The sequence below is a fragment of the Fundulus heteroclitus genome, chromosome 17 (genome assembly GCF_011125445.2).
Source record: "Fundulus heteroclitus isolate FHET01 chromosome 17, MU-UCD_Fhet_4.1, whole genome shotgun sequence".
Classification (NCBI taxonomy): Eukaryota; Metazoa; Chordata; class Actinopteri; order Cyprinodontiformes; family Fundulidae; genus Fundulus; species Fundulus heteroclitus.
The window spans coordinates 23,612,607-23,637,136 of NC_046377.1; the positions used below are offsets into that span (position 1 = coordinate 23,612,607).

General features: G+C 43.4%; 1 protein-coding gene and 1 long non-coding RNA gene across 2 annotated transcripts in view; one reads left to right on the forward strand and one right to left on the reverse strand.

Annotated features, from left to right (window-relative positions):
- Positions 1-4,280, reverse strand: part of pthlha (parathyroid hormone-like hormone a) — an 84,070-nt gene extending 79,790 nt beyond the window's left edge. Inside the window, exon 1 of the mRNA XM_036149123.1 lies at positions 4,160-4,280. The gene's annotated coding sequence lies outside the window, so the exon portion shown is untranslated. The remainder of the gene's footprint in view (positions 1-4,159) is intronic.
- Positions 4,281-7,226: 2,946 nt separating this feature from the next.
- On the forward strand, positions 7,227-8,426 carry LOC118566629. Its single transcript, XR_004933169.1, has 2 exons — positions 7,227-7,602; positions 8,304-8,426. It is a non-coding gene; the product is annotated as an uncharacterized LOC118566629 (long non-coding RNA).
- Positions 8,427-24,530: the final 16,104 nt, after the last annotated feature.

A 24,530-nucleotide genomic window follows, 5' to 3' on the forward strand; every position in this document is an offset into this window, starting at 1 on the left:
GATGCTTCTAGGACGTTCTGGTTCCACTTCTGGGACGATCCGGTTCCACTTCTGGGACGATCCGGTTCCAGGATGCTTCTGGGACGTTCCAGTTCCACTTCTGGGACGATCCGGTTCCAGGATGCTTCTGGGACGTTCCAGTTCCACTTCTGGGACGTTCCGGTTCCACTTCTGGGACGTTCCGGTTCCAGGATGCTTCTGGGACGTTCCAGTTCCACTTCTGGGACGATCCGGTTCCAGGATGCTTCTGGGACGTTCCGGTTCCACTTCTGGGACGTTCCGGTTCCACTTCTGGGACGTTCCGGTTCCAGGATGCTTCTGGGACGTTCTGGTTCCACTTCTGGGACGATCCGGTTCCACTTCTGGGACGTTCCGGTTCCGCTTCTGGGACGATCCGGTTCCGCTTCTGGGACGATCCGGTTCCGCTTCTGGGACGATCCGGTTCAACTTCTGAGACGTTCTGGTTCAACTTCTGAGATGCTCCGGTTCTACTTCTGGGACAATCCGGTTCCAGGATGCTTCTAGGACGTTCTGGTTCCACTTCTGGGACGATCCGGTTCCACTTCTGGGACGTTCCGGTTCCACTTCTGGGACGATCCGGTTCCACTTCTGGGACGATCCGGTTCCAGGATGCTTCTGGGACGTTCCAGTTCCACTTCTGGGACGTTCCGGTTCCACTTCTGGGACGTTCCGGTTCCACTTCTGGGACGTTCCGGTTCCAGGATGCTTCTGGGACGTTCCGGTTCCACTTCTGGGACGTTCCGGTTCCAGGATGCTTCTGGGACGTTCCGGTTCCACTTCTGGGACGATCCGGTTCCACTTCTGGGACGTTCCGGTTCCACTTCTGGGACGTTCCGGTTCCACTTCTGGGACGTTCCGGTTCCAGGATGCTTCTGAGATGCTCCGGTTCTACTTCTGGGACGTTCCAGTTCAACTTCTGGGACGTTCCGGTTCCACTTCTGGGACGTTCCGGTTCTACTTCTGGGACGTTCCAGTTCAACTTCTGGGACGTTCCGGTTCCAGGATGCTTCTGAGATGCTCCGGTTCAACTTCTGGGACGTTCCAGTTCAACTTCTGGGACGTTCCGGTTCCACTTCTAGGACGATCCGGTTCCAGGATGCTTCTGGGACGTTCCGGTTCCACCTCTGAGACGTTCCGGTTCCACTTCTGGGACAATCCGGTTTCAGGATGCTTCTGGGACGCTCCAGTTCCTGGACTGGGCCGATATTTCAGGACATAGAGGCATGGACGAGTGCCAGCAGCTCCCTGGCGTGACGTCAGTGCCACTTTCCTTTCAGCCCTGATCGTCTCCTGCTGCTTCGTTCCCAGGCTGTGACCTCGTCTGCGTTAATGTGAGCAGACATCAGCTGTAAGGACTTAAAGTTCACTGACTGAGCAGCTCATTTTTCAGCCTGAATGTCATTTACAAACCATCAAACTCGATGCTCGTCACACAAAAAACGAGACGCCTTCTGAGCCGCGCCGGCCTCATTAGGTGGAAATGTTTCAACATGAGTCAGTGATCGACTCTCGTGGAAGAGACGGATGTTAGAGCAGATAGTAGAGAGAAAATAAGGTTATTTAAAATCTAGGCCTCTAAGAGTCCACTGAGGATCTGACAAAAAAACGCTGTTTCAGGTAATTTAAATGGCAAGACTGGAAGAAAACCCGGCAGAATGTTTTAAAGGCTCAGTTTACATTATTGACTGCCATCTAGTGGCCAAGGAGGAGAGCGCACAGATGTGAAACAACTGGGTCTATGTCGCTCACAACAACTCTGGTATTAAACAGAAAACAAATAATTTCCCTGCATCACATGTTCTGGATCTTGACGTGAAAATCTACAGCTCCAAAAGGTCAAAGGAAATAAAAGAGTTTAAACAGGATCTGTGGAAGTTATAGACCTTTGTTCCTTGTAAAGAAGCTCAAGCTCCATCAGACTTGGTGGAGAACGTCTGCTAACACCACTTCATAAATCCTGCCACAGATTCTCAGTTGGAGTTTGGTCTGGACTTTGACTAGGCCGTTATAAAACATGCCTTAATTATCCCTCAGGTTTCCTGTAACATTGCTGCTGGAAACATTGAACTGAAGATAGGAGTCAGGACCTGGAGACAATAAAGGAGCTCTTCCTCCTCCACCTACTTCATTCCTGCTGTTGAACCTCCAGAGTCATTGTGACACGCTCACTTCTTCACTCCTCCTCCTCCTCCCCCACCAGGGTTTTAGCAGTAAAATCTAATTAACGTGTGTGTTTTTGAAATGCTGACAGGAGTTCAGCATCATCGCTCATGTGGGTAGCAATCGTTCTCGTTACTTCTGCTGTTTGAACATTTCCTTCAGAGAGCAGCTGCTCTGCTTCATCACTGGAAATAAAAACAGGAGTTTATGCATCAAACACTTTTCTCTTTAAGAGGAAAACACTCACAGCTTCAGGACCAGAGAGTCAAACATCTCCAAATAATGATCATGTTCAACAGTAATGACGTAGAAGTCCAACCATTCAAGTCCAGTTTAGTTCTGACACCGTTCCACCACAGAGATCTAATCAGAACGAACAGAACCTCTGGTGGACCTAGAGTCATCACGTCCAGGTTCATAAACCTCATTCATGTTCTGATGGTCAGCACATGTTTACCGACCCTGGTTCTGCTGGTCCAGCAGGACATTTATGATGCATCTTCCTGGCTTCAAAGAGCAGAAGGAGGAAATAAAACTCAGGAGGTAGTCCTCGGTGCCGGTGACCCGGTTCAACTGCTGATCTGGGTCATTTGCTGCACGCCTCCCCGTCTCTCTAACCTTGTTCTGGTCAAACTGCTGATGGATAAAAGCCACCAGTGCCTCAACAGCTTTAAAAATAAAATAAACCTGAAATAAAACTAATCAAGTTATTCTTTAACTTTCTTGAGCTCTTTGAGCTCCACCCTGGTCTGTTGGATACAATAAATACTCTTTGACAGGTTGGCAGAAAAATATTATATAGCAACAGTTTCTTAATAATCTTCATAGTACACAACAAATATTCCTGAGTTTCAGGACATTTGAACCCCTTTAAATACCAGTTTTAATAGTAGAAATGGTAAATGGACTGAACTTATGTAGCTCTTTTCCAGTCATGCTGACAACTTTGTTGGGAACCCTTAGATCTGTCATATGATTGGCTCAGGAACCAGGAAGTAAACGCGGGCTACACTCTGTACCATAGACATATACGTAGACGCCTCGTTGGGTGCGGGTTCGTATGTCAACGCCACCGCCATATTGTATGTGGCAGAAAGTCGATCAGAGAAGATACCTCATTCCTGTGCTGCATGGAAATGTACCAACCGTTTTTTTTCCTCGCCGTGTGGATTAGTTGCTAAAAGACCTGCAGCATCTAAACTCAGAGCAGAAATTATTGCGTTCTGGCTTCAAAATATTTCAACCAAAATTGAAATTTTGACTTTTCTCTGCATTAACCACAAGCAACAAAAATGGCCTCTAAATAAAGATGTTTGTAAACAAAAACTATTTAAAAACAAGAACTTTTAATTTTTTTATTATCAGAATATTATTCAAGAGAACAGTTTTTAATTGATTTGGACATCAAACCTTGTTGAACATAAAGTGCAACCAACAAGCAAGTCTATGTATTAAACTGATTGACCAGTAATTAATGCTATGTACGATTATATAAACTCTAAAACAAGTAATAAAATTAGATTATCTCACTGCTGCAACTGTCTTGCCTTCCATGTGGAGGCAAACCCACTTTAAACATTTTACCAACACCTAAAGGACGCGTCTAATTCCCTAATTGTTACATAGCCAGAAATTGCTTATCTCTATGCTCTGAACCGAAGTAGCTACAGACCGTACCTCTAGGTTTGAAATGAGAAAAACATGACTTAGACATTGTTGATGGAGAGGACCAATTGTTTCTAGAGAATGTTGAGTGATAAATGGGAACGATTTAGGTTGATTTTTACAGTAAATATCTTACTTATAGCTCCTTTAAGTAAATAAATTGTTGCTGCTCAGAGGCACTGTATTTATTTTATTGTTGTGGGCTGCATTTGCATTTTAACCTGTAGCCCAAAAAAAATAAAAATAAAACAGCTCTTAAAAAAAAACAATCATTAAAGGCCTGAGCCTATTATCGATAAATTCGTCCAATCACCCAACCGTATCCTGAGTAGAGCTGAGCGTGTTTGTGGGTCTTATCTGTGTCGCTGCTCAGTTGTCTGGAAGCGTCTCCTGGTGGGCTGCTCCACCCTCACTGATGTCCTCCTGCTCCTCCTGGGCTCAGCTCCACATCTAGAAACCAGTCAACCAATCAGTGCACAGCATTGAGCCATCGGGTTCAGGTTTGGTTGTGGACCATCCTGACAACATACACACAGGAACCGTTAGAGGCATTTATTGTGTTATTTATCGTTATCGTGGTGACTAGGGCTGTCATGATTCAACGAAGGACTCAAGCACCTCGAGGATTTGTTAAATTATGTTAATATTCACTGTGTTCCTTTCTAAAAGGCAGGTTATTTAACAGCTGGATTTGTGTTTGTAGACCTAAAAATACTGAAAACAAGTTCAAAATTGTTTTTCCATCGTCCCTTTCGCAATAACTACCACAAAATATCGGGATAAAATGTGAAGTCCATATTGGTGTTAACTCTTCAGGATAATTTTGCTTAAAATGAACACAAAATTATTTAAAAAAATATTACTATGAACTATAATTTAAACCAACATGTAGACTTCACGACTAAATTAAATATATAAAAAAACACACATGGAAAATATTGAACACAGATTGAACAGTTTAACTAACTTGTTGAACTAGTTTAACTAACCAGTTTAATTTACCGGTTGAACTGGTAGTTCACTCAACAATTATTAAACACATCATTCTCCCTGTGGCTCTACGGTTCCCCAGGAGTGAATGCTGCTTGTCGGGACTTTGATGCAATCAACTGGTTTCCTTATATAGGACATTTTTGACCAATCTGTATAATCTGACCCAATCTGTATAATCTGACCCAATCTGTATAATATGATTGAACTTGACTTTGTAAAGTGCCTTGAGATGACATGTTTCATGATTTGGCGCTATATAAATAAAATTGAATTGAATTGAATTTTAATTGTGGACCAATTCCGGTTTCCCAACAGAACCAGTCGCATCCCATGTTTAAATGAGCCCTGACAACAATTTTAATTTTTCTGAGATTTTGTGGGGCTCTATATGATCTGTTGTGCACTGATGAAGCAATTTAATGTCAAAACTGAATACCAAAGGACCTGGGGTCTCATTTATAAAACTTTGCATAGAATCTATAGTAAAAGTGTACGTACACTAAAAGAAATTCAATTTTATAAAACCATACGCAAGCAAACCAGCACACAGTTTCACTTTATAGATCACAGCTGTACCTGAATGTCTGGTACCAGGTTCCTCCTCAGGTTCTGCCCTCTACAGATTCAGATTCAACCATAAATGGTCCATGCAAAGCACCTCATGAACATTAATGTGGATTAAAATGGGTCAACTGATGTTTTTTTTTTTGTTTGTTTTTTTATGAAATGGCAACCACCGAGAAAAAAACAAAGAAACTGAAGAAGAAAAAAAATCACAGAGAAGAGCTCATTTAATGGGAAAATTAGAGGTTCCTCCTCCGCAATAATTTTCTCCAAAGCATTAAGAATTAACGTTTTTAATGTTTTAATACTTTAATTCTTACATTTGCAGTAATATGAAATGGTTTATACAGTGATGACGTGGCACTTTTAACGCCTCTCTCTAGTCTTCACCCAAAAAGCTAACGGTTTAGCTAAGCTAACAGTTTAGCTAAGCTAACGGTTTAGCTAAATAACGGTTTAGCTAGTGGCGGCTACATCCAGGACTCACCAGAACTTTCAAAACCTGCCGAAAACGGTCTGAATTCAGCCCCGAGTGGAGCGAGAAAAGAGGTCTGGGTCATTAAAACAAACCAGAAATTCTCATTCGAACTTTATGGTTCGCTTAAGGCGTCTTTTTAACACTTACATTAGTGGTTCGGTCTTGCAGCTGGTTGTGGTTCCTGAGAATGAGAAGTGCTCTTTGACCTTTTTAATGAGCGCCCCCTGTCGGCGCAGCCAGAATTACATCTTGTGTTTCATAAAGTCCAATTCTGGGTTGGTTCTGAGACACATTTCACACCTGACAGAGTTCTGGGGAAGTTCTGCAAAGAAAGGTTAGAAAGAGGAGAATTAACAACAGTAACACGGTTCACCTTGTAAGTAAAATTAATAAATTACAGCTGTTTTTAGAAAGGAAAAAGCTGGAAAAAACTGAGAACAGAACAGATTGTGAGTTAAGTTTTCTGCATTTAAATCCTGACAAGACAGAAGTTGTAATCTTTGGACCAGAGTCTTCAAAAAATAAACTTCTTAACCAATCACTTAATCTGGATGGCATTAACTTGGCCTCTGGTAATAAAGTAGAAAATCTTGGTGTTATTTTTGTCCAAGCTATGTCATTTAAATCCCATATTAAGCAGGTTTCCAGAGTTTCCTTTTTTCACCTCAGGAATATCGGCAAAATTAGAAACATTCTGTCCAGGAGTGATGCTGAAAAACTAGTCCATGCATTTGTTACTTCAAGGCTGGACTATTGTAATTCTTTACTATCAGGAAGTCCACAAAATGCAGTTCAAAGCCTTCAGCTGATCCAAAATGCTGCGGCAAGAGTTCTGATGAAAATCAACAAGAGGGATCATATTTCTCCTGTTTTAGCTTCCCTTCATTGGCTTCCTGTTAAATCAAGAATAGAATTTAAAATTCTCCTTCTAACGTATAAAGCCCTTAATAATCAAGCTCCATCATATATCAGAGCTCTGATTACCCCGTATGTTCCTAACAGAGCACTTCGCTCTCAGACTGCAGGTCTGCTGGTGGTTCCTAGAGTCTCTAAAAGTAGAATGGGAGGCAGATCCTTTAGCTATCAGGCTCCTCTCCTGTGGAACCAACTCCCAGTTTTGGTCCGTGAGGCAGACACCCCGTCTACTTTTAAGACTAATCTTAAAACTTTCCTTTCTGACAAAGCTTAGAGTGGCTCATGTTACCCTGAGCTACCTCTATAGTTATGCTGCTATCCACCTTATTTTTGACGGAAACATGGAGGCAGCGAGTTGCCGTTTGTTTGGGCGAGACTTCCGGCGCGTCACTTCCTGTTACTGGGTAGCTTGCTGAAAAGCGGCTCATGCAGCTACTTCGTCTCAAATTACTCGGCATTATGACTTTGAGGAAGACCGGGATCATTTGTCCGGTTAGAGGCTGTCATAATAACGGATGTAAAAGAAAGGTTTACGTGGAGCAGAAGTGTTTTAATCATCGACCGGGAACAACAGCTGCGGAGACGAGGCGCCCTACTTCCTTCACCCCCAGCCGAAGAATGAGGAATCCCTTCGCCTGTGGTTAAAAGGTTTAAATATGAAGAAACCACCGAAGCGACCGTATGTATGTTCTTTTCATTTTGTGGACAAAAGACCGACAGAAGACCACACGATGCCAGAAAAGTGTCTGGGCTACAAAGTTCCATTAAAAACAAAGTCAAGGAGACGTCAAGAGGAGGGGAGACAGGTAAGCTAATGGATGTTTACGTTAGCTAACTAACTCCTTAGTTTGTGCCGCTCCTGATAAAACATATGCTTTCAAATGAAGACAGCCGTCTTTAGCTTTGTTCTCTCTGTAAATTATTTTCTGGACATGTTTCATCCCTGCTAGTGGGTCTATGGAGTTCCGTTTGTAAAGTTATACTATGACATAAAAGTTAGGGTTCACTATTCATGTTTTTGTTATTCATAAATCTATAAACAAGTCACAGTTCCAAGTTAAATATTTAAATAACAAGCTTAATATTTAGCCCCAAAGTAAATGTTTAGTTTGTGAACCAAACATTTAATTTGGAGTTAAATATTTAATTTGTAATATGTAGATTACAAACTAAACAGTTAGCTGTGTAATTGAATATTTAGTTTGGAACTGTGACCTTTACAAATGTATAACATGGTGAAAATCTGACTTTAAAAATGAAAATCCATACTCTTATGATCTCAAAGAACCCAAAATATTGCAGTTAGAATTTAACTGTGTAACCTTACAAATGACATCCCAGGTAATAACTCCAGGTGTTTGTAAAAACCGGAAGGAATGTGTGATATGAATATTTGAATGTGTAATGATACAGGTGTTATTAGCTCTATTAGCTTGGTGTTTACATAGTTTTAAGTAGTCTTGACATGTTTTATGCTGTCTGCTAAACTGATTGTGGTTTTGTGCAGGCTTGTGTTTGACAGATGACAGCCGCTGTGATGCAGAGGCTGACCGGACCGCTCCATAATCAGAGTCACCTATGAATAAAGATGCTGACACTACAGCCATCAATGATCACACCTAGGAGAAAAGAAGAAGAATGCATGTGGCTGGGAAAACACCTGGAGTATCTTCGTCCTGGCGATGAAGTGATGGCAGAGAGAGGCTTTACCATCAGAGATCTGCTGTTTTCAGAGGAGATTTAACCTTGTTCTACCAGCATTCACCCATAAAAGGAGAGCAGTCCTCTGATGAGGATGTAACTGCCACAAAGAGGATTGCAAATGTCCACATACATGTGGAAAGAGTTATCAGGAGGCTCAAAGTTTTCACAGTAATCTCCCAGACTGTAACCATGGTTTATAAAATAGACCAAATCTTTAGAATCTGTGCAGTTACTTTTCATTTTTTAATAACTTTAAGTATTGTATATCCTTATTTCCAGACTATTTAAATGTTAAACAAAAATTGTGCCCAACTAAAATGTGTATTAATAAATTTTGCAATCTATTTCAGTTTCTTATGTAATTTGCATTTATTCATATTTTGATCAAGTGGATGTTGACTTAGCACATGTAAATAACTAAATTGTATGTTATGTACATTTCACATATATAGTATATTTGTAGGCCATTTAATTCTTTGTGGTGCAGGAAACATCCATCATTCAGCCTTTTGGGGACGGCGCTGCTCATCTGTGCAGGACAATCCAGTCAGACCTTTGGCTACGGAAAACTGCACCTTTTAACAAAGTTAAAGAAACGGTTACTTTTTATATTACAGTCCTTGGTGTCATATTTATATAAAAATATGGATAGTTTATAGTGACAACGTAAACTATCCATTTACATTTTAAATTTCAAGCCAAAACATGAAGTGGGCCGAATGTTTTGATATCCTCTTATAACATCAGTTAAATCCCAAACATTACAATATTAACTGAACAGCAATCTAATCACAACGAGGCAACAGCCAGGATGTTTTGAATCAGACGATTCATAGCCTACCTTCCATAAGTCGCCGCTGCCTGACTGAAGAACTTCCCCTGGAGCTGCAGCATCAGAGCTCCGGTCATCTCGGTAGAGCCGGTTAATGTAGTCAGGATCCAGGAGAGTGAACGTTGGACTTGCTTTGGCTTTAACGGCCATAAGCCTCCATTAATACCAGGTCATCCTTGTTAATATTTATTAACACCGATCCAACTTTTCCACTGCGGAGGTTCGCTTCGGTAAAGTCGCACTGCAGAGCCGTCCGCACAAAGTGATACAAACCGGTTAAAATGTCCTCGTTCGTTAAACAAGTCCACTTCTTCATGTCATCCTCTCAGTCATTAATAGGTTGAGGCTGTGGCGCTGACCTGCCACTTCCATCGCTCTGCAGTTTTTGACAATATTGCCGCGACTGTTTATCATTTCAGTCAAGCTAATGTTATTTGGCCGAGGGAAGCGCTGAAACGGAAGTGCGGCACACACAAACGGAAGTTGGACCCTTAGTTACTTCCGCGTTCGAAAATAAGGTGGATAGGCTTAGGCTGCTGGAGGACATCAGGGTCTAATTTTCTCACTCTGCTGAGTTCTACTGTTCTCCAGTCTACTGTTCTCTAGTTTTGCATTGCATTACATTGAAATGACTGTTGTCATTTCTGCTTTAACTTTTTGTTCTCTCTCTTTTTTTTTCTTCATAGTAGGTACACCTGGTCTGGCGTTCTGTTAACTGTGACATCATCCAGAGAAGACGGCTCACCCGCTACTACCATCTAATGTAGAATAGATTACTGGATCAATGTGTGCTTCTGAGCTTTCTGTGTCTTTGCTCTGTTTTCTCTAAGCCCCAGTCGGTCGAGGCAGATGACCGTTCATACTGAGCCCGGTTCTGGTTCTGCCAGAGGTTTTCCTTCCCGTTAATGGGGAGTTTTTCTTTCCACTGTCGCTTCATGCTTGCTCAGTATGAGGGATTGCTGCAAAGCCATCAACAATGCAGACGACTCTCCCTGTAGCTCTACGCTTCCCCAGGAGTGAATGCTGCTTGTCGGGACTTTGATACAATCAACTGGTTCCCTTATATAGGACATTTTTGACCAATCTGTATAATATGATTGAATTTGACTTTGTAAAGAGCCTTGAGATGACATGTTTCATGAATTGGTGCTATATAAATAAAATTGAATTGAATTGAAATTGAATTGAGTTTAAAAAAATAACAATTTAGGTATCAGTTCTTCAGGGTTGTCCAAGATAATTAGTTTATTAGATAATCTATCGTTGGACCTCCCATCTGATCTTTGGCTTCCAGTTTGGGTCTGCACTTCTGGTCCGATCTCCGGCCCAAACACAAGCCAGAGTCGCAGTTGAAGTTCTGTTTTCATTTTTAGTTTTGAATTCAGGGTGTTTGTTGTCCAGTTGAATGTCCTGCTGGATTTTGGTATAAATCGGGTCTCTAAAATTTGTGGTTTTCAGTAGTGCTGTAGTTAAATTTGCTGTTGGGTCTGTAGATGAATCTTCCATTGATGTCTGGTTCACTCCTAGTTTTATCCTCCAGTTGAATCTCTAGTGGGTTCTGGACCTAGATCTCCAGCTGAATTCATGGTTCCATGTTTAAATGAAGGATTTAAAATGGACTGAAGTCCCTGAGCTTCAATCTGGGTTCTGATCATAAAGCGAGCCCAACTGTGTTCTGTCGTTGTGATGTCTCCCCACCGCCTTCCTGTTTGCCTTTAATTCTACTGAACTCAGAAACAAACACCAGGGAGTCCACAGCTCTCTGCGACCAGAGGAGATGTTCCCAGCCGCTCCGGTGAGCTTTTCAGCTGAGAGTAAACAGAACCGCTCCATTAGCTGAACATTAGGTCATTTGGACCGGCTCAGGAATCTCATTTAACAGCTGATAAAAGCATTTGGGATGAATGCTGGAGCCCGGGAGGACCGTCTGGGTTCAGTCACCGAGCGAGGCCGGCAGCTGGCCGGCAGCTGGGAAAGTGTGGGCAGACTGGGCCACGGGCAGATGAGCCGGATCAAAGCGGTGCTGGCTGCCGTTAGACGCTGGAAAAGCCATCGGCCCAGAGAAGAAGAAGCCCGGGCTGGATTCATGATCCGCTTTATGGCTCCGAACTGTAAGAATCAGGAGCTCAGCTTTCATGGCAGCACGACACGCTCGACCTGTTCTTCCGCCTGGATCCTGTTTCAGTCGGCACCGACCCGAAGAACCGACGGCAGCTTTGATTCTGGAGGTTCTGAAGTTCTCCGAGGGGTTTTCTTTCCAGGGCAGCTGTCATCGTTTAGTCTGAGACGTCGGTAAACGTCCGTCACAGGTTCCTGCCGCCAAACTCCTCAATCCTCCAAACACAGCAGAGTCCAAACGTTCCTGAAAGTCCAACATTTTCCCCTCTGCTCTGATCAGACTTTCCTGCTCGCTCAGCTCCTCTCATCTGTCTGTGGCCCAGGGAAGTTCATCCAGGAAGTTCTGGGGAAGTTCTTCCTCCTCTTCCTGTAGAGCAGTTTATTTAGTGAGAGATTTTCTTTCACTGGAAACAGGAAGTTAAAATTTACCTCGAAGAAACGGATGTACCGTCTGTAGATATCAGGCAGAACCGGCAGGTCCGATTAAACCAGCAGATCATTGAAGGAAATCAAGGTTTTATGCTCAGAGTCACACCCAGAGCTGATTCAGCAGCTTTCCTTGTGTCAAAGCTACAGTGGAACAGAACCATGACCAGAACCTGGGCTAGAACCTCCTGCTCAGTCTCACCGAGAGGATCATTAAGTCCCAGCTGATGTGGTTCTGGAGAATTTGTAGATGTGGATGAGACACCTGATGTGCTCTCAGAACATCCTCAATTTTCTGTGATTGGTGCAACAGGAAGTTCTGCAGAACTTTACCGAGAGGCCTCCAGAACCTTCAACAGCACGGATGATCATCCACATCTCTGCACATTTTAGTATCAGATCCAAACCTTGCAGGACTCGTCGGTTCCTGCTTGTTGGACCAAAGGGAAAAACACGGACCTTTTAGGTCCATTAAATTAGTGCCTGACAGGTTTGTGGTTCTGGACGCTGCAGTTTGGAGAAAAGTGCAGCAGGACTCTGGATCATGGAGGGCAGGATGGGTTGGATTCAGCACAGAAGTCCTGCTGACTGATCTGTTGGTTCTGAAAGCTGATAAGATTGGATCCTGAGGTCCGTTAAGGCCCGTTTTTTTTCCTCTGAAATGTTTCATCCTGCTTTCTGTCTTCTGGTTCTTCTGCAGTTTGTTCCTGAGGAAGCTTCCTGGGTTTTCGTCCGGATCGTTCCTGAAGGCCTCATTTTCTGCAGCAGACAGCTGGGAGCCTCTTCATCCTCCTCCTCCTCAGATCCAGTATCTGAACTCAGGGACAGCTACTCGGATCCGCAGCCTCTGAGTGAGTGTGAGGTGACCCGATCCAGGCTCTGCTGATGGACTGCCACAGAACCAGGCGCTGCTTTTCACATCAGCCTCCTCTTCGACATCATCTTCCTCGTCTGAGCCTCCGAGGAGAAACGTCCTCCTGTTCCTGAACATTAAATCCCTGAAGGTCCGAAATATACCAGAGCAGAACCGAGATATAGCCTCTTATTTGTATCTGAAAATAAAAACACATTTTTATTATGTTCTGTTTATTTGGTGATAAAACTGAAAACTACAGAATTTATTGTTTATTTAAAAATATAAAGGTTTCAATCTGGAAACAATAAATCTCTGAGTCAACCTGAAGGAACGCCTCAGTTTTAAACTAATGGATCCGATTAGGTTCGGTTCTGAGTATGTGTTTAGAAATCTTTCTTTCAGCTTTTTAAAGGTGATAATCAGCGTATGGTTCTAGCTGCCAGCTGATTGGCTGCCTCCGTACAGGAAGTGGACCCCCTGATGTGCATTTGGTTCTGATTTAGGCTGCTTTATTTGGCCGGCAGCCTGTTACAGACGCTAGTTTCTTCTCACAGAGCCTGGGGGCTTCATTATCCTCTTAATTGGACCCCAGTCCTCATTATGGCTGGGTTACTGGTCCTGGTTCTGTTCCTGCCGGACCGTTTACACACAAAGAGAGCTGCTCTGTGGCAGTTCTGCTCATCCGTGGTCATAAAAACATCCAGACAGAACATCTAGAACCCAATTACACAGAAATAAGTCCCAGAGCTTTACACTGGGCTCCCTAATAACCTGCACAGGTTCTGTGCACCTGTAACAGAACCGAGACAGGGACACCTTCTGGTGGAAATTACCCTGAATCAGAATCAGGGGGCTGCACTGCAAAAAGGGAACTAAAAGTAGGTAAAATCCTCTTGAAATTAGTGTATTTTTCTTTGATTCGAGCTGGCAAATCATTCTATCTGCCAATGGAATAAGATTTTTGTACTTAAAATAAGAACAATTCATCTCTATCATCTTATTTCAAGTGCAGGATATTTAATTATCCTATTTTAGGGGATATAATTTCTCATTCCATTGGCAAATAGTCTTATTTAGCTGCTCAAATCAAGGAAAAATATACTAATTTTAAGAAAAATTTATTTACTTTTAGTTCCCTTTTTGCAGTGTGCTGTCCTTTATTTAGGGCTGCCAGAATAAGGAGGGCTGGGGATAAATGCGCGCCACACTTTTCAGATTTATGTGTCTAAAACCTGTTTGCCACCTCACAGGGAGGATCTCCTGTGTCGGTTCTGATAAGGTTGATGTTGGACCGGGACAAAATGTGGAAAAGCTCTGGGGTGTGAATACTTTTGCAGAGCTCTGGTCACTCGCAAACCTCCAGCTGCAGAACACGTGTTCTTTCAGACCCGTCAGGTTTATTTTTAGCCTGAAGCGGGTCAACGGTCAGCTCAACGTGTGTGAAGAAGAGGAGGCTGGAAAATAAATCGGAGGTGAAGACAGCTCCTGCTGAAAGCTCCGGACTCTGTGAAGAAGGTCTTTCTTCTGGTTCTGAAGGTCCAGAAACAACAGAGGAGAGACGACCGTCTGTTTGGGAATTTCCACCCAAAACCGGGAGGAGGGAGGATTTATTTTCAGGGTTTCAGGGTGGGCAGAGCTTTGATTAAAGACGGTGTCTCTGCAGTAAATTAGAGCTCATGAAGGGGTTTGGTTCCGTCTGAGATCCGATCTGTTCTGAGGAAACTCCTGGAGCCTCGCCCCCCCTGATTAGACCGCTCCTCAGCGGCCCTGAAACACGGAGAAAGTGCCTGAAAACCCGTTTGTTCGTTCATTCGGCAGCAGCTTGGTGGATCTGAGGACTCAGGTCTCTGTTGGTTCTGGTTCCAGCTGTTCAGACCGCCCAAACTGGAGGTCTGTGATGAGCGGCCCGGTCCAGGACTCCAGGATCTGTCCGGATTCTTGTAACGTCTCCTGACTAAATACCATCAGCCACTTTTCTACAGAAAAGTCCAGAATCCTCAGTCCACCTGTCAGTTGACCCGGTTCAGTCATTGTGGGCAACAGGGTCATAATTTAGTTAATTTCATCTGTTTGGATCAGAACAAAGTTCAGATAACAAAATTCTGCAGGTTGTGTGCTGTTAGGACGTGAATAAATCAGGAGTTATAATAATACTCTGGCAGCAACTGTTCATATTTGTGGAGTTCTGCTGGTTCCGGTCCGGTTTATTGTTAGGTTGGTAGATTGGTTAGACGTCCTTTCACTTTTTGATTAATACATTTGTCTTGTAATCCAAAACGTGCTGACTCAGAGTTTTAGGACCAAACATGAAACGGACTGACCAGAAGCATCCAAGAGAATTTAAAGTTCATATAAAACCCAGAAAGTTCAGGCTCATAACATCTGGTCCAAAGAAGGTCCAAATCATTTCTAAACTAGGGCTGGGTGATATGGATTAAAAAATAAATCTCCGATTTTATCATACCAAATCCGATTGATCGATTTTTTCTCCTTTTTGTTTCATAAAAAGAAATTAAAGAAATTATTTTAAAACCTTGCTTTTATGTCAAGCATTATCAGGGAGTTGACCTGAATTCAAAGTGCAACTAAAAACAAGCTGTGAAACATGTAAAACAAGATGGCAGCCGTGCCATTATAAACAATTAAAATATAACAAAACATTTGCTGCTAGTGGTATTACACATTGAGCTAAGAACAAGCTTCACTGCACTTGTGAACTTCAAACTAAGTTAAAAAAAAAAAGTAAATAAGTAAACGAAGTACCTCGTATTATGGTAAAAAAAAGTTTCCACTTAACAATATTTTGATAATACATTTGCCTAAACATATATTCAGCATCACATGCTGTTCTCTTCATGGAAACCCAATGAGTGTATTGGCAAAATAAAATCCAGATTTTCCAAAAATTAAATCTTAAAGAATTGTAAATTCGAATTAATTGATTAAATCGATTTATCGCCCAGCCCTATTCAAAGCTAAAGCCAAGCCAGGTAAAAAACAGGTTTAAACTAGCCCTAATCTAGGTCCAAGTCAGGCAAAATCCAAGTAAAATCCAGGTCCAAAACCAGGTAGTAAAATAAAATCAAAAACCCGGTAAAGGCAACAGGTCCAAACCAGATGAGCCTGTTAGCGGCTCATCAGTACTCAGAATAAAGAGCCCGGATCACGATGCTGCCGCCACCATGCTTCACTGTGGGCATGATGTCCGCCGCTGTTTTTAGTTCCTATGCTCTGAGTTATGTAAGGCTCAGGAAGTGGAAGTTGACCAGCGGGTGCAGATTTCTCCTGCTGCCGGTCCAAACCCAGTAAATTCAACCGGTACGCGTTATTCTGGAATCATCTGATTAAGAAGAAACTGAAGCCGGCTTCTGCTGCTTTCACCTCCATTTAAGTTGTTTGCTTGTTCTCTGCTGACAGAGATAAAACAAAGCATCGGTTTGGTCCCTAAAGGTCTTAAATTACCCACCCAGACAGGAAAGGTGGAACGCTGCAGCCGACTCTCCTGCTTCCTGTTCCCGTGGCGGCGACACTAAAAACTCATCAGCGCTTCGTGTCGGCGCTCGGCTTCAAACTGAGACTCATAAATGTTTCAGGAGAGAGTCTCCATCTTTAAACTCCCTGAAAGCACCTGGCCACTTCCTGCAGACGCTGCTGAGGGCAGAAAAACCCACCAGGCCGCTGGATCCGTTTATTATCGCAGGATGTTCACAGTCCAACCGGCTTTATTAAAAATGACATCATGGGGAACTGAGGATCCGACTGGCTGATAAGAAATCTATTTGTGCCGGTTCATCATGGGGTCTGATGACAGCTGAGGTCCCACGCCCTGCTGAGGACACAGCCTGCTGCACGTAGAGCGGCCCGCTGATGGTCTGACCCGCTCTGCACTGATCTGAGATCTGATATTACATGAACTCTTCCTCAGCTCTAAACTTATCGTCTCCATCATCATCATCTGCATGTCGGAGTCTGTTTTTATCCCAGAACACCGTCTCCTCCCTCAGTCGGACCTTCTGATCTGCTCCATGCTCTCCATGCTCAGACCTTTGATCTGACACTGCTGACTGCAGGGTTTGCATCGGACCAGAACTTCCTGCAGCAACCACCTGGTTAAAATGATAATATGGAATGATTCAGAAGCTGTTGCCTCTGAGTCTGGTTCTGTGTGTTTCTGTGACGGGTCTCAGTGTCAGTGGGATTCTGGGTGGGGTTCATCTCGCTCCGGTTCCTCTGGCAGGCTGTGGACCCCGGCGCTGAAAGCTCCCTCTTCTTGTTTTGATTGTGTGCAGAGAGAGTCCGGCTCCCAGACTCACGGCTGCAGGAAAGAAGCTGCTGCTCCGGGCCTGGAGGTGGCGCTGCAGCACGCGTTCATCAGGACCAAAGGTTCTGGAGCAGGGGTCTGCAACCTGTTAACCTGACAAAAGCCAGATGTATGTCGCTCCGCCTAGCTTCACTCACATACATCTGGGACACCGCCATAGGAATTGCCTTTATTGAAGGCGGGGCCTAATCAAAAATTCTTATATATGATTGGATAAGCCACTTGTCTGTCATCTTTATTGACGTGCTATTTCAACCACTCACACCGAAGCTAACCCGTGATGCTGATGATAGCGACGCAGGAAAAAAAAAATAAAAAATAATAATGTGTTTGCGGCTCTAGTTGCACGCGTTTTATTGACAGTGAGCTGACAGGAAGAGGGAGAAGACAGGCGGCAAAGTGCCGCGGGTCAGAGTCGATTCCGTGCCGACCGCGTTGAGGACTAAAGTCCTCCTAACAGGGTTCATGCTAACCGCTAACCGCTAATCGCTCCGGGGCGCGTCAGCGTCTGCCGTGGACGCGCCCCGGAAAACAAAACTTGCCAAATGCGGTCAGGAGAAGGGCGAAAACATGGTTTCCACCAACAAAAGCCTTCAGAGGCGTTCTCTGATGTTCTTTTAATGAAACAATATTAGGTAGATTGGACAACACGGAAGAAATAGCAGCATCAATGCTAACGCTTGCTTCCTCGACGAGCCGCCATTGCTATCAAAACACGTCATGGTCGCTTCTCCACTACGTCACATCTATGAAACTCCAGCCCTGCGTCCTGATTGGCCAGACCATAAAATTGGTTGGAGAAATCACTTTCTATGGGCGATGTCCCAGATGGATGTGAGTGGAGCTAGGCGGAGCAACATACAGCTGGCTTTTGTCAGGTTAGCAACCTGTGGCTCTGGAGCCGCAAGTGGCTCTTTGGACCTTCCACAGTGGCTCTTAATAACTTTGGCTATAAATTATATTTTTATTATGGTATTTAAATGTAGTAATGATGATAAATACAGAATTTAGCAATTTTTTCTTGGACTAATTGCTTTTAATTTTCACAACAGAATGATGCTAAAAGTGCCAGTAATATTTAATTTTAAATCACAATTTTTTCATTATGTTGGAAACTATGATTTTTTTTTTTACATCATCATCCACAAATATCAACATCCCATCCATCCTATTTTTTCAAACCTCAAAATAGACATAAAATGGCGTTTCTTTAACGATGACAACATATTTCCTACAGTAGATCTTTATCACAAATTATATCTTGGCTTTTTTTCAAAACCCACGCAACATTTGCGGCTCTGAACGAGTTTAATTCAAGTGGACTGTAGACAAAATGGCTCTTTAGACTGTATACGTTGCAGACCCCTCTTCTAGAGCCTCCAGATATGTATTACCAGAATTATAAATGATAAATAACAGAAACAAAGACACATCCTCTCACATCCTGTCCACCACTAATTGCCTCAACACAAACCTGGCCCCCAAACATCAGGGGCCATAACTATCTCAGATGGTAAATCCTGAATTTCAGGAGCTCCAACCACCAGGAGACACAGAGATGAGGGGCCATCGTCGTCAGGGGCCACAGGTTTCAGAAGCTCCGAGGAACTACAACTCTCAGGGGTTTGATTTCCTGTTTTTACTCAGACCGACAGAAATGTCAGCTTGACGGCCGTCTGGAGACAGAACCGGTTCTGATCAGGCATCAGATGAGAGGTTCTACACTGCAAAAACGGAAGTAAAGATTAGTAAAATGTTCTTAAAATTAGTGTATTTGTCCTTGATTTGAGAAGATAAATAAGACGATTTGCCAATGGAATAAGATTTTTGCCCTTCAAATAGGAACAACTCATCTCCATCATCTTATTTCAAGTGCAGGATGTCTAATAATCTTATTTTAGGGGTTGAAATACTCATTCCATTGGCAGATAATCTTATTTATCTGCTCAAATCAAGAACAAATACACTAATTTTAAGAATATTTTACTTATTTTAGATACATTTTTGCAGTGTAACCTGTCCGGGAGTGGCAGGTCCAAAATTGGTACAAACTGAGGTGTTGATTTTATCTAAAGGTGCGATTTAAACCCAGAACCACATCCAGGTTCGGGTTCTGTTAAATCCTGACCTGACCCATGTCCAGGTTCTGTTGGTGTCCGGGTTCTACAGAACTTCACATGGCAGCACCGTGTGTTCTTCAGGGAACAGGTCCACCACACACCTAGTGCCCAGTCATCTCTACCCAAAACGCTCTAATGGAGTAATTTGGTCCAATCAGGTGAACAAACACGGGTCCGGCGCTGGCTGGCGAGTTAACGAGCTGCTCTCCAGGCTCTGCTGGCACTAACGAGTTTAAAGCAACATCCTGCCGCTGATGAACCCTTCCAACAACAAGCAGCCGGAGTCTGACGGCCGACAGGAAGGTCTGCAGACCACCAACCAAACAGGAGCTTCACGGCAGCATCTGGGAGCTGGGAGTTCTGGAGGGACCGGTGGGTTCACACTGAGGTTCTGATCCGTCTCTCACTGCTTTCCTCCACCAACTGGTGGGATAAACATGACCCATCCAGTATCACCGGGTCAACGGGCTGCTCTTCTGGCCCATGCTTTATTACTGATGATCTACCTGAAGCGAAGCTCCGCCCCTCAGCTCACCTTAATCAGCTCAGTGTTTGTTCTGCGGTTCTCCGGTTTGATTCGGTCCAATCAGAAGTTTCATTCTGGTGTTTTTCATCTTTTACCTCCTGGACTCTGCCAGCAGGACCTCCTGCTAGTGGTCCCAAAGATGCTCCTCTTCCTCCTCCTCGAGTTCTCCTCCTGGAGAACAAAGTCTCCTCTGTGCTGTTCCTGCAGCCTCATTGATGGCTGCTGACAGCTGGTTTCATCAGAATCAGATTTGTGGATCCAGTTATCATCGGGGGGGTCACGTCGGATGGGTCTGGGAGCAGAATCCGGCCGGCGCTGGAGCGTCTTCAAACGGGCCGTTTTTACATAACTCTGCTGTGACTGATGGGAGGCTTTATGAAAGTGAACTCCACCCAACATGAGCTCATTTTTCTCTCACTTTCAGGAGTCCAACAGCAGAGTGCAGTGAACAGTTCAGCAGGACCCCCCCCCCCCCCCCCCCTCAGGGGCCCCATTTGGCTGCCATTTGGCTCCCAGCACACCTCCACAAAGCTGGTCCATCAGATCTAAAGTGTGGCTGTCTGGTTTGGAGCTTTTCTTTCTGTACTTCTCCACCTCAGCTGCACCATCAGGGTTCAGCCACCAGGTGTCGCTGCTTCTACTCAAATTTACCTGGGCCTGAACGCTGCAGCTGTATGGAGAGAATTTTGCTCCCAGTTACAAGCAAAGAACACGTTTAGTAAATGGAAATAAAAAAATGCAATCCATTGAAAAACTTCTCAGTAAACAAAGATTTTGTTTTATCTAAAAAAAAATCCACATTTCTCTTTTACAGATTGAGTTTTACAAATTGCATTCTTTTCAAATTGTGTTTTAAAGATCACATTCTCTTCACCTTTGGGTGTGGGCTATTGGTCTGCATGAACGTTAGCGTAGCGACAACTTTTTTATTAAGTGAAGAGAATTTGATCTGTAAAACAGAATTTGAAAAGAATGCAATTTGTAAAACTCAATCTATAAAAGAGAAATGTGAAAAAATTAAATATAAAATCTGTAAAACAAAAAGGTTTTTTGAACAAATAAAATTTGAAAAAACTGTTTTTTTTAATAAAAATAGAATCAAAATCTTTTTCTGATTAGGACATTTTTCAATGTTTAATTTCTGGATTGCATTTTTTTAATTTCCATTTACAGAGTGTGTGTTTTTTTTTTTTGTTTTTTTTAATTTCAATTTACAAAACATGTTCTTTGCTTGCAACAATATTGGAACAAAGTTCACCTGTGCAGAACGTGCAGTGGGTAGCGCTGCTGCCTTGCAGCAAGAAGGTCCTGGGTTCGAGTCCTACATATGTCTTTCTGCATGGAGTTTGGCATTTCACCCCAGTATCTGAAAGCAGACCTTCCAGAAGTGTTCTTGTTTGCATGCGATGCGGACCGGACCATCTCCATGGGTCATAATGAATAATATCCTGCCAAGATCCTCCTTTGTCATCTCCTACAAGCTGCTCTGGTGAAATCTGCAGATCTGCACACTGAGCTGCGTCCAAATAACTAAACATTAGGGAGATGTTCCTTCCAAACACCTCGGTTCCTAACGGGCTGATAAAAAGTCCAATGATATAATCTAGGGATGTCAAACTCGTTTCTATATGGGGTTACTTTGGCATCATGAAGTCATTTAAAGGTTGCATGTCTATGACACATAAAAATGTAAAACATTTCACAGTAACATAAAAGTAGCACCTAAGGCCCAGTTTATACAGTTTATCTGCAAAAAACCTGATATTGGGGTGAGTTACACTTTAAACTCTCATCATTCTGCCTCACTTTTTCTCTTTTTGGACATTTCTGGGTTTTAATGTGTTGTGGGAAAACTGACATCTAGTGGCAGGATGCTGTTACTACACAGTTAAAACAAAAATCAAGATCCGCTACAGGAGGCACAGTTTTAGCCACTTTATACAATTTAAAAGGATATATGCCTCTACCTACTTTATGACATGATATGCCTTTTTTTGGCTCTTCAGGGCCAGATAAATCACCTTGACGGGCCGGATTTGGCCCGCGGGCCTTGAGTTTGACACGTGATCTAATCTGACAACATGAAGTCAAACAAGCAGCTCAGACTTCGACTGAAAATGGCTTAAGTAAAGCTGTTAAAGCCTCTTTTTGCTGTAAATCACTATCTGTGATTTCTCCATCCTTACCGTCATCCTCTCTGGGTTCTGCGGTTTGAGGCTCGCCCACTTCGGACCCACGATGGGTTCTTGGTGGTCTGAGGATCCGTGGAAGGTCCTGGAGTCCTGCAGCAGGGAACCATAGAACAGTAAACCCGGCAGAGGCCAGAGAAAAGCTTCGGTCCTGCAGCTCAACAAGCGTGGTTCTGCTCAGATGTGTTCAGTAACCCATCTGACGTGGTTCTGACGTTAGTCTGCCTCTGATTGGTGTGACGAGTCGTCTCCCTGAAGAGAACGTTTGTGAGGACTTCAGAGCCAGACAGAACCTCAGAGCCCACTAAGACCTGGCAAACTGAGTCTTGCCAGTGTGAGGACTGATCAGAACCAACCAGAATCCAGTCGGTACTGTACGCAGCTTTTATCTACTGCAGGGTATGTCATCGGACCACAGAGGCTTCCTGTAGAACCTTTCTTTCTTAGACCTCTCAGGCCCAGAAACAGAGGAGAACCTTCCAGCTGAAAGAACGACCCACTGGTCCAGTGACCCAGACCCAGTGTGAGAACCACACATTTAGAAAGATCCAAACCGGTTCTGAGACTTGAGCGGTGAAGGACCAAAGTACGGCATTCTTTTTGGTTCTGGTATCGCTGACAGATCCAAACGGGTTCCTCTCCCCCTTTTAGAACTCAGAACCAGGCCATAAAACTCCTCCTGCACTGCAAAAATGGAACTAAAATTAAGTAATATTTTCTTAAAATGAGTGTATCTGTCCTTGATCTGAGCAGGTGAATAAGATGATCTGCCAATGGAATAAGACTTCTGCACTTAAAATAGGAACAACTCATCTCCATCATCTTATTTCAAGTGCAGGATGTCTAATTATCTTATTTTAGGGGTTGAATTACTCATTCAGTTGGCAGATAATTTTATTTATCTGCTCAAATCTGGGACAAAAACACAAATTTTAAGAACATTGTACTAATTTTTAGATCAGTTTTTGCAGTGTGACTGATAATTCTGGGCTTAAATGTTCCCCTTCACTAGCAGCTTCAGGTTAAGGTTCTGCAGGTTAAGGTTCTGCAGGATAAGGTTCTGCTTTGAGTTCTTGTTTTGGTTCCTTTTACGTAATTAAAAAAATCTATATTCATGATTCTTGATTCCTCAGATTTTTTAATAATTCTTAATCTGCGTTTAGTTCCGATTTTCTGTGAGACATAAAAATCGGACCTCTGACACGATCCGGTCTGCTGAAGATAGTCCCGAAGATCCGGTTACCGGGAAGGTCCGGTTGCACCAGAACATTTCTGAGCTACAGAACAGGTCCAGTGTATCAGCTGGAGGCGGTACAACCAGGCTGACTTCATCTGTGACTGTGTTCTGGGCCAGAGCCCTAATCAGAACCATCAGAACCAAAAGAAAGTCCACTGAAAAAAAAGACAGACATCAAGAGGACTCATGATCAGTACCACAGATCTGGTTCTGGAGCGGAGCAGCGTTGTTTCTGAACCCGGTTTCCACAAACTCTAGGATCCAAAACGAGCAGAGAGGAAAGTCCCAGCTGGTTCCTTCAGTTCTCCTGCAGTTCTGCTGGGACCTCCTGGCCATCTTCTTGGTTCTGCTTCCAGTCTGCGGTTCCTCAGAGAACCGGGTCTCTTTCTTGGAGTTACCTCACCATCATGTTCTGATTGGATCCACACCTGGGTGCTCTCTGTGGGTTCTCCCACTTGGCTCTGCAGGCAAACCCAAACCCAGCGGCTCACAGATCCACCATTCAGGTTCTAACAGAACCAGACGGAGGTTCATCTAAAGCAGGGGTGTCAAACTCATTTCTATATGGGGCCACTTTGGCGTCATGAAGTCATTAAAAGGGCCGGTTGCACGTGTTTAGATGATACTTTTCATTTCATAATTTCATTTCAGTTCACATAGAAGTATAAAAAATGCACAGTAACATAGAAATAGCAACCTTAGGCCCAGTTTTATCTGCAAGAAAGGTTAATATTGGGGTGAGTTACACTTACAGGAGGCACAGATTTAGCCACTTTATACACTTTAAAAGGATATATGCCTCTACTTTATGACATGCCTTTTTTTTTTGGCTCTTGAGGGCCAGATTTGGCCCGCGGGCCTTGAGTTTGACACCTGTGATCTAAAGGCTTTTCATGCAGAAGTTGTGTCTCCCAGGTCCACACTACAAAAAGGGAACTAAAAGTAAGTCAAATTGTCTTGAAATTATAGTATTTTTCCTTGATTTAAGCAGGTAAATCACACCATTTGCCAATGGAGTATTTTTACCCCTAAAATAAGATAATTAGATATCTTGCACAAGAAATAAGATGATAGTGCAAAAGCCTTATTGGCAGATAGTCTTATTTACCTTCTTAAATCAAGGAAAAATACATTAATTTCAAGAATATTTGACTTGCATTTAGTTCTCTTTTTGCAGTGCACAACCAGAACCGGACATTATTGTCACTGCAGCAGAACCAGCAGCTCATCAGCTGGGTCCTCAGCTTCCAGAACAGAACCAGATGCAGGAACATGTCCCCGCATCTGGGCCTGGTTCTGGCCAGACTCGGTTCTGATGGACCATCAGAGAGAACAGAGACGTTCCTCTGATAAGGAATAAAATATTTTAATCCACAGAAACTCGTCTCAACACCGGGAGCTCCTT